We start from the raw sequence: 13,631 nt of genomic DNA on the forward strand, positions 1-13,631 counted from the left end.
CCAATCCCTCAACCCTTCTATTTCCTCATTTCTGTGTTGTGTTCTTGTTCATGTCTGTTTGAAAATTTTGACTGAAGACTTTCTCTATTTCCTCAGCTCAATTTCTTCAGTCTGTTTGTCTTCATTATGTTTATCCTGTGTTTACGCTTTCTGTACTCTGTCCTTGTTTTCATTTCATCATGAAGACCATGCTCATGCTCTGTTATGTTTACTTCTGAGTACTTATTCCGCTGCAAGTAGTTATTCATTCAGGAAATTCCTCACCCGCAAATTCCTCAGTCAAGAATTCATAAAAATTGCCTATTCACCCCCCTCTAGTCGATATAACGCACTTTCAACCACGTGATGATCGGGTGCGATAAGCTCTACGTTCACATACAATGGGTGCAAGACAGTTTTGCACACACGGAATACTCAGGTTAAACTTGACGAGCCTAGCATATGCAGATATGGCCTTGGAACACTGAGACCGAAAGGTCAAACATGAATCATCTAGTAGATATGATCAACATAGTGATGTTCACCATTGAAAACTACTCCATCTCACGTGATGATCGGACATGGTTTAGTTGATATGGATCACGTGATAATTTAGATGACTAGAGGCATGTCTATCTAAGTGGGATTTCTTAAGTAATATGATTAATTGGACTTTGATTTATCATGAACTTAGTCCTGATAGTATTTGCAAATTATGTTGTAGATCAATAGCTCCCAGTTTATTTTGATATGTTCCTAGAGAAAAATAAGTTGAAAGATGACAGTAGCAATGATGCGGACTAGATCCGTGATCTGAGGATTATCCTCATTGCTACACAGAAGAATTATGTCCTTGATGCACCGCTAGGTGACGGACCTTTTGCAGGAGCAAATGCAGACGTTATGAACGTTTGGCAAGCTCGGTATGATGACAACTTGATAGTTTAGTGCACCATGCTTTATGGCTTAGAACTGGGACTTCAAAAATGTTTTGAACGACATGGAGCATATGAGATGTTCCAAGAAATGAAATTGGTATTTCAGTCTCATGCCCATGTCGAGAGGTATGAGACCTCTGACAAGTACTTTGCCTACAAGATGGAGGAGAATGGCTCAGCTAGTGAGCATGTACTCAGAATGTGTGGGTAGTACAATCTCTTAAATCAAGTGGGAGTTAATCTTCCAGATAAAGATAGTGGTTGACAAGACCACTAGTTTCAATAAAAAGGGCAAAGGAAAAGAAAGGGAACTTCAAGAAGAATAACAAGCAAGTTGCCACTCCCATGAAAAAGCCCAAAGCTAGACCCAAGCCTAAAACTGAGTGCTTCTACTGCAAAGGAAATGGCCACTCAAAGCGGAACTGCCCCAAATACTTGATGGATAAGAAGGATGGCAAAGTGAACAAAAGTATATATGATATACATGTTATTGATGTGTACTTTACTAGTGTTCATAGTAACCCCTAGGTATTTGATACTGGTTCAGTTGCTATGATTAGTAACTCAAAACAGGAGTTACGAAATGAACAGAGACTAGTTGAAGGCAAGGTGATGATGTGTGTTGGAAGTGATTCCAAGGTTGATAAGATCACCATCGCACACTCCCTTTACCTTCGGGATTAGTGTTGAACCTAAAATAAATGTTATTTGGTGTTTGTGTTGAGCATAATATGACTGGATCATGTTTATTGCAATACGGTTATTCATTTAAGTCAAAGAATAATTATTATTCTGTTTACATAAATAAAACCTTCTGTGGTCATACATCCAAGGTGAATGGTTTATTGAATCGCGATCATAGTGATACACAATTCATAATATTTATACCAAAAGATGCAAAGTTGATAATGATAGTGCAACATATTTCTAGCATTGCCGTTTAGGTCATATTGGTGTAAAGCGCATGAAGAAACTCCATGCTGATGGGCTTTTGGAATCACTTGATGCTTGTGAACCATGCCTCATGGGCAAGATGACTAAAACTCCGTTCTCCGGAACAATGGAGCGAGCCATTGACTCATTGGAAAAATACATACCGATGTATGCGGTCTGAGGAGTGTTCGCGGCGGGTATCATTATTTTCTGACCTTCACAGATGATTTGAGTAGATATGGGTATATCTACTTAATGAAACACAAGTCTGAAACATTTAAAAACTTCAACAAAATTCAGAGTGAAGTTGAGAATCATCGTAAAAAGAAAATAAAGTTTCTGCGGTCTGATCGTCGAGGTGAATATTTGAGTTATGAGTTTGGTCTTCATTCGAAAAAATGTGGAATAGTTTCGCAACTCACGCTACCTAGAACACCACAACATAATGGTGTGTCCGAACGTTGTAACCGTACTTTATTAGATATGGTGCGATCTATGATGTCTCTTACCGATTTACCACTATTGTTTTGGGGTTATGCATTAGAGACAGCTGCATTCACGTTAAATAGGGCACCATCTAAATCCGTTGAGACAACACTGTATGAACTATGGTTTGACAAGAAACCAAAGCCGTCGTTTCTTAAATTTTGGGGTTGCGATGCTTATGTGAAAAAGCTTCAACCTGATAAGCTCGAAACCAAATCGGAGAAATGTGTCTTAATAGGATACCCAAAGGAGACTGTTGGGTACACCTTCTATCACAGATCCGAAGGCAAGATATTGATTGCTAAGAATGGATCCTTTGTAGAGAAGGGGTTTATCTCGAAAGAAGTGAGTGGGAGGAAAGTAGAACTTGATGAGGTAATTGCACCTTCTCCCAAATTGGAAAATGGTTCATCACAGAAATCAGTTCTAGTGACGCCTACACTAATTAGTGAGGAAGTTAATGATGATGATCATGAAACTTCAGATCAAGTTACTATCAAACCTCGTAGGTCAACCAGAGCATGATCCGCACCAGATTGATACAGTAATCCTGTTCTAGAAGTCATGTTACTAGACCATGATGAACCTACGAATTATGAGGAAGCGATGATGAGCCCAGATTCCGCGAAATGGCTTGATACCATGAAATCTGAGATAGAATCCTTGTATGAGAACAAAGTGTGGACTTTTGTGGACTTGCTCGATGATCGGCAAGCCATTGAGAATAAATAGATCTTCAAGAGGAAGACGGACGCTGATAGTAGTGTTACTATCTACAAAGCTCGACTTGTCTAAAAGGGTTTTTGACAAGTTTGTAGGATCGAAAGTATGTCTAGAGGGGGGGGGTGATTAGACTACTTGACCAAATAAAAACTTAACCTTTTCCCAATTTTAGTTCTTGGCAGATTTTAGCTATTGTAGGACAAGTCAAGCAATCATCACACAATTCAAGCAAGCATGGAAAGAGTATATTGGCAGCGGAAAGTAAAGCATGCAACTTGAAAGAATGTAAAGGGAAGGGTTTGGAGAATTCAAATGCAATTGGAGACACGGATGTTTTTCCCGTGGTTCGGATAGGTGGTGCTATCCTACATCCACGTTGATGGAGACTTCAACCCACGAAGGGTAACGGTCGCGCGAGTCCACGGAGGGCTCCACCCACAAAGGGTCCACGAAGTAGCAACCTTGTCTATCCCACCATGGCCATTGCCCACGAAGGACTTGCCTCACTAGCGGTAGATCTTCACGAAGTAGGCGATCTCCTTGCCCTTACAATCTCCTTGGTTCAACTCCACAATCTTGTCGGAGGCTCCCAAGTGACACCTAGCCAATCTAGGAGACACCACTCTCCAAGAAGTAACAAATGGTGTGTTGATGATGAACTCATTGCTCTTGTGCTTCAAATGATAGTCTCCCCAACACTCAACTCTCTCTCATAGGATTTCGATTTTGTGGAAAGAAGATTTGAGTGGAAAGCAACTTGGGGAAGGCTAGAGATCAAGATTCATATGGTAGGAATGGAATATCTTGGTCTCAACACATGAGTAGGTGGTTCTCTCTCAGAACATATGAGTTGGAATTGTGTATGTGTTCTGATGGGTCTCTCCACGAATGAAGAGGAGGTGGAGGGGTATATATAGCCTCCACACAAAATCCAACCATTACACACAATTTTCCAATCTCGGTGGGACCGAATCAACAAACTCGGTCGGACCGAAAAGGTAAACCTAGTGACCGTTAGAGATTTTCGGTGGGACTGACATGCAACTCGGTAGGACCGATATGGTTAGGGTTTGGGCATAACATAATCTCGGTGAGACCGATTACACAAACTCGGTGAGACCGAGTTTGGTAATAAGCTAACTAGAGAGTTGGTCAGGCAAACTCGGTGGGACCGATTTGCTCTTTCGATGAGACCGAAAAGTTACAAAAGGGAAACAGAGAGTTTACATTGCAATCTCGGTGGGAGCGATTCTCTCTTTCGGTGAGACCGAAAAGTTACAAAAGGGAAACAGAGAGTTTGCAATCCCATCTCGGTGAGACCGAGATCCCTATCGGTAGAACCGAATTGCTAGGGTTTGGCAGTGGCTTATGACAAGTGAAACTCGGTGGCGCCAGATAGAAAGAATCGGTAGGACCGAGTTTGGCTTAGGGTTTAGGTCATATGTGGATATGGGAAAGTAGTTGAGGGTTTTGGAGCATATCACTAAGCACATGAAGCAAGAGGCTCATTAAGCAACACCTCATCCCTCCTTGATAGTATTGGCTTTTCCTAAAGACTCAATGTGATCTTGGATCACTAAAATATAAAATGAAGAGTCTGGAGCTTTTGAGCTTGAGCCAATCCTTTGTCCTTAGCATTTTTGAGGGTTCCACTTTCACATCCATGCCATGCCAATCATTGAGCTTTCCTGAAATAGTCATCTTGGAATAGCATTAGCTCAATGAGCTATATGTTGTTATGAATTACCAAAACCACCTAGGGATAGTTGCACTTTCAATCTCCCCCTTTTTGGTAATTGATGACAACATATAGATCAAAGCTTCGACAAATGATAATAAGCATGAAATATATCGTCGCTTTGAGAAGTATGTGACAAATAAGAGCTCCCCCTAAATTTGTGCATATTTAAAATTTGCTTTGGACTGCAAATGCACAAAGAGTTAGAGTCATGGGTTACTCTTCCATGTCACATACATCTTGGTGGAGCGCTTAAAATGATAAGAATGAAGTACATGCACTCATCACCAAGAATAGTGAATGATCACATAAGATAGATAAGATGATAATATTAAGCAAACATTAAGTGTAGCTTATGATCAAAGACATGATCATCAATGTCCCACAAGCAATGACATAGTATCTCACACAAATGCAAACAAAGTTCGAAAAACCACCAAATAAAACAAGAGAGAATAAAAGCAACACTTTCTCTCGAAGCCTATGATCTATACATTTTCTCCCCCTTTGGCAACAAGTTACCAAAAAGTTCCTAGAAAATGCATAGTGCTAAGTCGACACTCAGGATTGATCTTCAGGTGGTGGTGGAGTCCGGAGCACTCCAAGGACGAAGCCTTCTGTAGACGTGGTCGGAGTCGAGGCTGAAGTGGACGCTGGAGCTGGTGGAACTTAGGCTGTAGCTGGTGCAGACGTGGTGGCTCTGGGGTCAGCAACTGGCACTGCAGACGACCTCGGACCTCGTGGCACTCTGGCAAAGGCATCAGTTGTAGTCTTTCCTTTCCTCTCCTGCATGTCATCCTGGAGCTGCTCCACTGCAGTCTGAATCTCTGTCACTTTGACATCCAAGTCATAGAACTTTTGTTCCATGATCCTCTCTAAGCTTGCCTGGTTCTGAGCTAGGGTGGCTAGTCCTTGCTCAATCCACAGGGTGGATGCAATCAAGTAACCAAGCTGCTCTTGTTTGGTTTTCAGGAAATATTCAGATGCCTCCTCTTGAGTAGGCATCTTGGCAGCTTTCTCCTTCCTCACCTTCTCCTTCTTGGCTTGTGCTTGGGCAGATGATGGCTCATTCTCAGTCATGACCACTTGATTATCTTCAAAGTCTGGATGGATGGGCAGGTGTTCCTTGTCCAATAAGTATATGCCCGTGCCCATCTTAGAGTTGATGAGCTCCTGAATCTGTGGGGCATATCCACAGCTCCACTTCTGGTCTGCTGCTGTCCTCTTGATTGTTTCAATCATAAGGCTCATGACTTTGAATTTCTGTGGCACGTCAAAGATATGAAGCAAGTTGATCGCGTGGCCCCTGATCATCTTGTGAAGACCAGACTTGGGCAATAGGGTGTGCCTAAGAATCCAGTTGATGGTTGGCATCCCTGACAGAAGATAGTGTACTGAGCCAAACTTGAACGTATCAAGTGCTTCATTTGGAATCTCCTTGTACATGTTTGACATTGAGTTGTGGTCCATCTTCTTCTCGGCATAAATGTCCAAGTCATCGTCATGCTCTTCTGGGGCATTAATCAGATGAGCCCATTCAGCAACTGTAGACTGGTACCTCGTACCCTCTGACATCCATACAATCCTGCCATCTGGATAGAAATGGGCTGTGGAGTAGAATTGCATGATGAGTTCCTCGTTCCACTTTGTGAGCTTCCGCCCAACAAAGTCCTCTACTCCACATGCCTTGAAGCTGTCCTGCACTCCAGGGTAGTACTCTTCGTTGTCCTTCATGTATTGCCAATCAACCCATCTCATATCACAGAAAATTGGCTTCTTGTCTAGCAGCACTGTCTCATAAAAGTCTTGCTGCTCCTTGGTGTGAAACCTGTAGTCAACTGCAGTCCTTCTCCTTGAAGCATACGGGTCTACTTCTCTCCACTTCCGGAGCCCTGAATCTCTCCTGAGTTTCATATCCTCAGCCACAGGATGAGCATCGTTGTGGTCTGGGATCTTGGGCTTGAGCTTTCTAAGAACATTCTCTTCTTCTTCTTCTGCAGCTTCAGGCACTGGGGCCTTGTTCTTCTCAGTAGCTGGGATGCTTCTTGTGTTCCTCTTTGGCTTTGGCTTTGGAGCTGGCTTGGCCTTGGAAGCAGTTGCCCCTGATCTTATGGCATCACCCATCAGCTTGGGTGCCTTAGGTGCTGGTGCAGCCACCTCTTCTTCTTCCTCTTCTTCCATGATGGAAGCCTTGCCAAGAACTCTGGCTACAGTTTTCTTCACCCTTTCTTTCCTCTTCTTGCCTTCAGCAGCAACTGGCTCAATGGGAGTGGGCTTCTCAGTTGAAGCTCTGGCCTTTGACATAGGCTGCCTGCCTGCTGGCCTTTTGATCTTCATCCCTGGTTTTATGCCCTGTGCTGGCTCAACTCTCTTGGAAGTTGCTTCCTCTTCTGCCACATAATCCTCATCTTCTGAGTCTGAGGTTCTCTTCTTTCTCTGTCTTGTGGCAGCTTTAGGCAGATTGCTGGGGGTGCTCCTGCTGCCATCATCTGAGGAACTTGAGGGACTAGTGCCCTCACTCATCTGCACTTGCTGCTCTGACAAGTTCTGGCTATCACTTTGGTCTTACATGATGCAAACTCTGACTGCTGACCCTGTGAATAGGTTATAGATGAGATAGAGTGGATAAGCATCACAAAATGCAGAGATTTTTGCAAAAGAATAATTCTAAAACTTAGTTTTAGTTTCCCACTGAAAGCATCTTGGATCTACCGATTTCTAAACTTGGTGATACCGAAGCAGTTTTGGCACCTAAACTAGTGAACTCGGTCAGACCGAGTCACAGTTCGGTGGCACCGAGACTGCTAGGGTTTCACAGAGTTCCAAAATCGGTCACACCGATAAGTAATTCTCAGTCAGACCGAGTCTCACTTGTGCAATGGCATAAGCCAAATCGGTGGGACCGAGTTTTTCAACTCGGTGGGTCCGAGATGGTTTCAGCGGAAACCTAACCCTAAAATTTTCGAATTAAACCTAACCTACGAGTTCATTGACTGGATAGAAGTTTAACAAACATGGCAAGAATCATGATGATCACAATGTTCTAAGAATCGGATTGGGGAATAGCACAAAGATCGAGTCCATACCCTAGTTCGGCGGAGACTCGCTATGGCGGCAACGGCGGGGTTGAATTTCCGTTGACGGCGACGGAGACCAGCGACTGGAGGTGGCTGGCGGCGAGGAGACGATCCGGAGACCATGTTGGCAGAGCAGGCTATCGCGCGGGCGAAGGGGTTTGGAGAAATTTCAAAATTTTTGCCCGTGACTATATATAGCCCGACCCTGTCGGTGTGACCGAGTGGAACAACTCGGTGGCACCGAGATGCAAAACTGTATACAGTTGTTGCAACTCGGTGTGACCGAATGGTTCAAAACGGTTGCACCGAGATCGAAAACCTAGATCAACTTAATGATCTCTGTAGGACCAAAAGTAGGGTATCGGTCAGACCGAGAATCATAAAGAGGTTTTGGAAGTTTAAGTCTATGACGAATCGGGGACTCCGAGCGCTCCTCACACAGAGTGGTTCGAATCTGACTTGATCAAATTTTGTGATGTAGCATGAATAGAGTTTGAGACGAGAAAAGCATAGATAGCTAGAGGAGGTTCTTAGGCATTCTTGTCCATCCACATGGCAAAAGTAAATAAAACCAAATAATCAAAACAACAAGTGGATGTCCTCGAATGAGTAAAATATGCAACCAGCATGCTCACACAATAAGATGGCAAATGAAATATGTGACAAGGCATGCACAACCAATTCTAGCATCTATCAAGCAATTTGCGATGACAAGGTCATCTATACGTGAGTATATTGACTTAGGAGTCAAGTGAGAACACTTGATCATAGGTCATACTCATCGTTTAAGCTCAAGTGTGGTTACCACTTTTACATAAAGCATTGCTGTGTTCACATATTTAGAGTTGCTTTAGCTCAAGTCTTAGAGTAAAGCTCCCCCTAGATGTGATAGCCCCCCTTAGAGGGATGAACTAACCTAGAGTTTTGTCGATGATGACTTCATGTAGATGTTGAAGATGTGGATGCTCAATGTTGATGTAGATCACTTGGAGCTATCCATTTGAGTGAATTGCACTTTCAATACCTACATGGGTTAGTCCCACAAGGAACAAACAAGGATATCCATAGACATAGAGTGATGCACACACAAGATGATGTCCATGAAAACTTTTAGGTTACCTTGTCCCTTGTCTTACCAACAAGAGGGTTTGTGACTCCTTGAACTAGTGCAAGATGTGGAAGTTGATTGCACTTGTTCTTGCCAAAATGATAAGAGTGAAGTATGTTGGCGGAGTCACCCTCAAGAACTCTCTAGTTCTTCTTCTTTTGGATCCACACCATCTTGATGGGAATCCTTGGAGTTGTAGTCGTACTTGATGAAGTGGAACTTGAAGTAGTCTTGGGAATCCACTTGACTAAGGTCTTAGGAGCTTCTTCAAATGCATCAATTTCCTCTTGAAGCTTGTCCTTGCCTTTTTGCTTGTAGTCTTGTGGTGGAAGATCATCTTGAGCTTGTGTCCCCTTGAAAGAAGTATCATACTTCTCTTGTTGAGGAACAAACTTTGTCTTGGGGTATTGATCTTCTTCCCACTCAACTCCATTGGCATTGAACTTTCGTTCAAAACCAACACCTTGATTCTTCCGGTGCATTCCTTGCTTGCGCACAATTTCCTCGAATTGCTTACTCCCGGCAAGGCTTTTGTACACTCCTTTCTCTATAATTCCCTTCAATAAGCTATTTTCTTGCTCAAGTGTAACTTTGCTAAAAGAATCATTAGTGGAATCAAGAGAACTACTAGAAGCAACAATATTGGATTTAGCATGATCATTGTTACTACTAGAGGAAGAATCTTTCTTGTTCTTGTTACTAGACTTGACTTGAGGCATGTAAGTGCATAAGAGTAAACGTTTGGCAATGTAAGAAGAACTTTTCTTGCGGAGATCATCATTGATTGCTTTTAAGAACTCATGCTCTTGCTCAAGATTGAGCTTTTCAAAGCGTAATTTCTCATGAGCTCTTAAAAGTTCTCGATGATCTTCGAAGATAGTTTCATGAGCTAACTTAAGAGTGTTTAGTTCTTTAGTTAGAGCCTCAATCTTCTCCTTATCATTGTCATTCGTTTTATCTTGATTAGCATGATTAATTGACTTTTCATCATAGTATTCATCACTAGAGTTGTCAACAAGCAAATCATCACCTAACAAGTCATCTTTATCACTATTGAAATCAACATACTCGGGGTGTGTTACCTTAGGACCTTTGGCCATGAAGCATCTTCCAATTCCTTCATTTGGTGAGTCAAATATGTCGTAGGAGTTGGTTGACACAAGTGCTAGACCGGCAACACCTTCATCTTGAGTATCTTCGGAGTCGGAGTGATAACTTCTCTCGGAGTGGCTGTCGGAGTCGGAGCCGGATACCCATTCACCAACATGAGCTTGATGTCTTCGTTTTGTGTAGCTCCTTGATGATTTTTCCTTCCTTTCCGAATCCTTGCTTCTCCATGAGTATCTTCGTTCATAACGATCATCTCTACTCCTTCTCTCTCTTGGTGGTGATTCTTTGCTTCTTCTTTTTGGAGAATCTTCTCTTCTCTTATAGGGAGCCGTACAGTCATTGGAATAGTGTTTGGGTCTTCCACAACTATAGCAGTTTCGCTCTCGACTAGAAGATCTTTTGTCATTGTAGGACCTTGACTTGAAGCTTCTATCTTTGCTTCTCCTCTTGTAGAACTTGTTGAAGTTCTTCACCATTAAGCTCAATTCTTCATTGAAGTTTTGTTTCTCACTTGATGATGTAGGGGCTTCACATGAGGCTTTGTAGGCACCACTTGATTTGTTGTGAAGTTCCTCTTTATCCTTAAGTGACATCTTATGAGCAACAATTCTTCCAATCACCTCCGTTGGCTTGAGATCTTTGTAATTGGGCATCATTTGGATCAATGTGCACACGGTATCATATTTTCCATCCAAGGCTCTAAGAATCTTCTTGATGATGACTCTATCGGCCATCTCTTCACTTCCTAAGCCGGCAATCTCATTTGTGATGAGAGCAAGCCTAGAGTACATTTCAGCGACACCTTCACCATCCTTCATTTTGAACTTGTCAAGTTGACTTTGAAGCAGATCCAACTTGGATTCCTTGACGGAGTCAGTACCTTCGTGTATATCAATCAAAGTGTCCCAAATTTCCTTTGCATTCTCAAGACGGCTGATTTTGTTGAATTCTTCGGGGCACAATCCGTTGAAGAGAATATCACAAGCTTGAGCATTGTATTGCAACATCTTCAACTCATCCGCGGTAGCTTCACGGTTTGGTTCTTTCCCATCAAAGAAGTCACCTTGCAAACCAACACACACAATAGCCCAAACGGCGGGGTTATGTCCAAGAATATGCATTTTCATTTTATGCTTCCAACTAGCAAAATTAGTACCATCAAAGTAAGGACCTCTACGGTGATAATTTCCCTTGCTAGACGCCATACTCTCCTAGGTTGTGAAACCAAGGCTATGGCCACCAAAAGCTATGGAGATCAAAGCAAATGGAGACCAAAGCTCTAATACCACTTGTAGGATCGAAAGTATGTCTAGAGGGGGGGTGATTAGACTACTTGACCAAATAAAAACTTAACCTTTTCCCAATTTTAGTTCTTGCCAGATTTTAGCTATTGTAGGACAAGTCAAGCAATCATCACACAATTCAAGCAAGCATGCAAAGAGTATATTGGCAGCGAAAAGTAAAGCATGCAACTTGCAAGAATGTAAAGGGAAGGGTTTGGAGAATTCAAACGCAATTGGAGACACGGATGTTTTTCCCGTGGTTCGGATAGGTGGTGCTATCCTACATCCACGTTGATGGAGACTTCAACCCACGAAGGGTAATGGTCGCGCAAGTCCACGGAGGGCTCCACCCACGAAGGGTCCACGAAGTAGCAACCTTGTCTATCCCACCATGGACATCGCCCATGAAGGACTTGCCTCACTAGCGGTAGATCTTCACGAAGTAGGCGATCTCCTTGCCCTTACAAACTCCTTGGTTCAACTCCACAATCTTGTCGGAGGCTCCCAAGTGACACCTAGCCAATCTAGGAGACACCACTCTCCAAGAAGTAACAAATGGTGTGTTGATGATGAACTCCTTGCTCTTGTGCTTCAAATGATAGTCTCCCCAACACTCAACTCTCTCTCATAGGATTTGGATTTTGTGGAAAGAAGATTTGAGTGGAAAGCAACTTGGGGAAGGCTAGAGATCAAGATTCATATGGTAGGAATGGAATATCTTGGTCTCAACACATGAGTAGGTGGTTCTCTCTCTGAACATATGAGTTGGAATTTTGTATGTGTTCTGATGGCTCTCTCCACGAATGAAGAGGAGGTGGAGCGGTATATATAGCCTCCACACAAAATCCAACCGTTACACACAGTTTTCCAATCTCGGTGGGACCGAATCAACAAACTCGGTCGGACCGAAAAGGTAAACCTAGTGACCGTTAGAGATTTTCGGTGGGACTGACATGCAACTCGGTAGGACCGATATGGTTAGGGTTTGGGCATAACGTAATCTCGGTGAGACCGATTACACAAACTCGGTGAGACCGAGTTTGGTAATAAGCTAACCAGAGAGTTGGTCAGGCAAACTTGGTGGGACTGATTTGCTCTTTCGATGAGACCAAAAAGTTACAAAAGGGAAACAGAGAGTTTACATTGCAATCTCGGTGCGAGCGATTCGCTCTTTCGGTGAGACCGAAAAGTTACGAAAGGGAAACAGAGAGTTTGCAATCCCATCTCGGTGAGACCGAGATCCCTATCGGTAGAACAGAATTGCTAGGGTTTGGCAGTGGCTTATGACAAGTGAAACTCGGTGGCGCCAGATAGAAAGAATCGGTAGGACCGAGTTTGGTTTAGGGTTTAGGTCATATGTGGATATGGGAAAGTAGTTGAGGGTTTTGGAGCATATCACTAAGCACATGAAGCAAGAGGCTCATTAAGCAACACCTCATCCCTCCTTGATAGTATTGGCTTCTCCTAAAGACTCAATGTGATCTTGGATCACTAAAATATAAAATGAAGAGTCTTGAGCTTTTGAGCTTGAGCCAATCCTTTGTCCTTAGCATTTTTGAGGGTTCCACTTTCACATCCATGCCATGCCAATCATTGAGCTTTCCTGAAATAGTCATCTTGGAATAGCATTAGCTCAATGAGCTATATGTTGTTATGAATTACCAAAACCACCTAGGGATAGTTGCACTTTCAAAGTTCAAGGTGTTGACTATGATGAGATTTTCTAACTCGTATGATGCTTAAAGTCTGTCTGAATCATGTTAGCAATTGCCACATTTTATGAAATCTGGCAAATGGATGTCAAAACTACATTCCTTAATGGATTTCTTAATGAAGAGTTGTATATGATGCAACAAGAAGGTTTTTGTCAATCCTAAAGGTGCTAACAAAGTGTGCAAGCTCCAGCGATCCATCTATGGACTGATTCAAGCATCTGGGAGTTGGAATATACGCTTTGATGAGTTAATCAAAGCATATAGTTTTATACAGACTTGCGGTGAAGCCTGTATTTACAAGAAAGTGAGTGGGAGCACTACAACCAGTCTGATAAGTATATGTGAATGACATAGTGTTGATCAGAAATGATGTATAATTTTCTGGAAAGCATAAAGGAGTGTTTGAAAGGAGTTTTCCAAAGAAAGACCTCGGTGAAGCTGCTTACATATTGGGCATCAAGATCTATAGAAATAGATCAAGATGCTTGATAATATTTTTGAATGAGTACATACCTTGACAACATTTTGATGTAGTTCAAAA

This window comes from Triticum urartu, chromosome 6 (genome assembly GCF_003073215.2).
Source record: "Triticum urartu cultivar G1812 chromosome 6, Tu2.1, whole genome shotgun sequence".
NCBI lineage: Eukaryota > Viridiplantae > Streptophyta > Magnoliopsida > Poales > Poaceae > Triticum > Triticum urartu.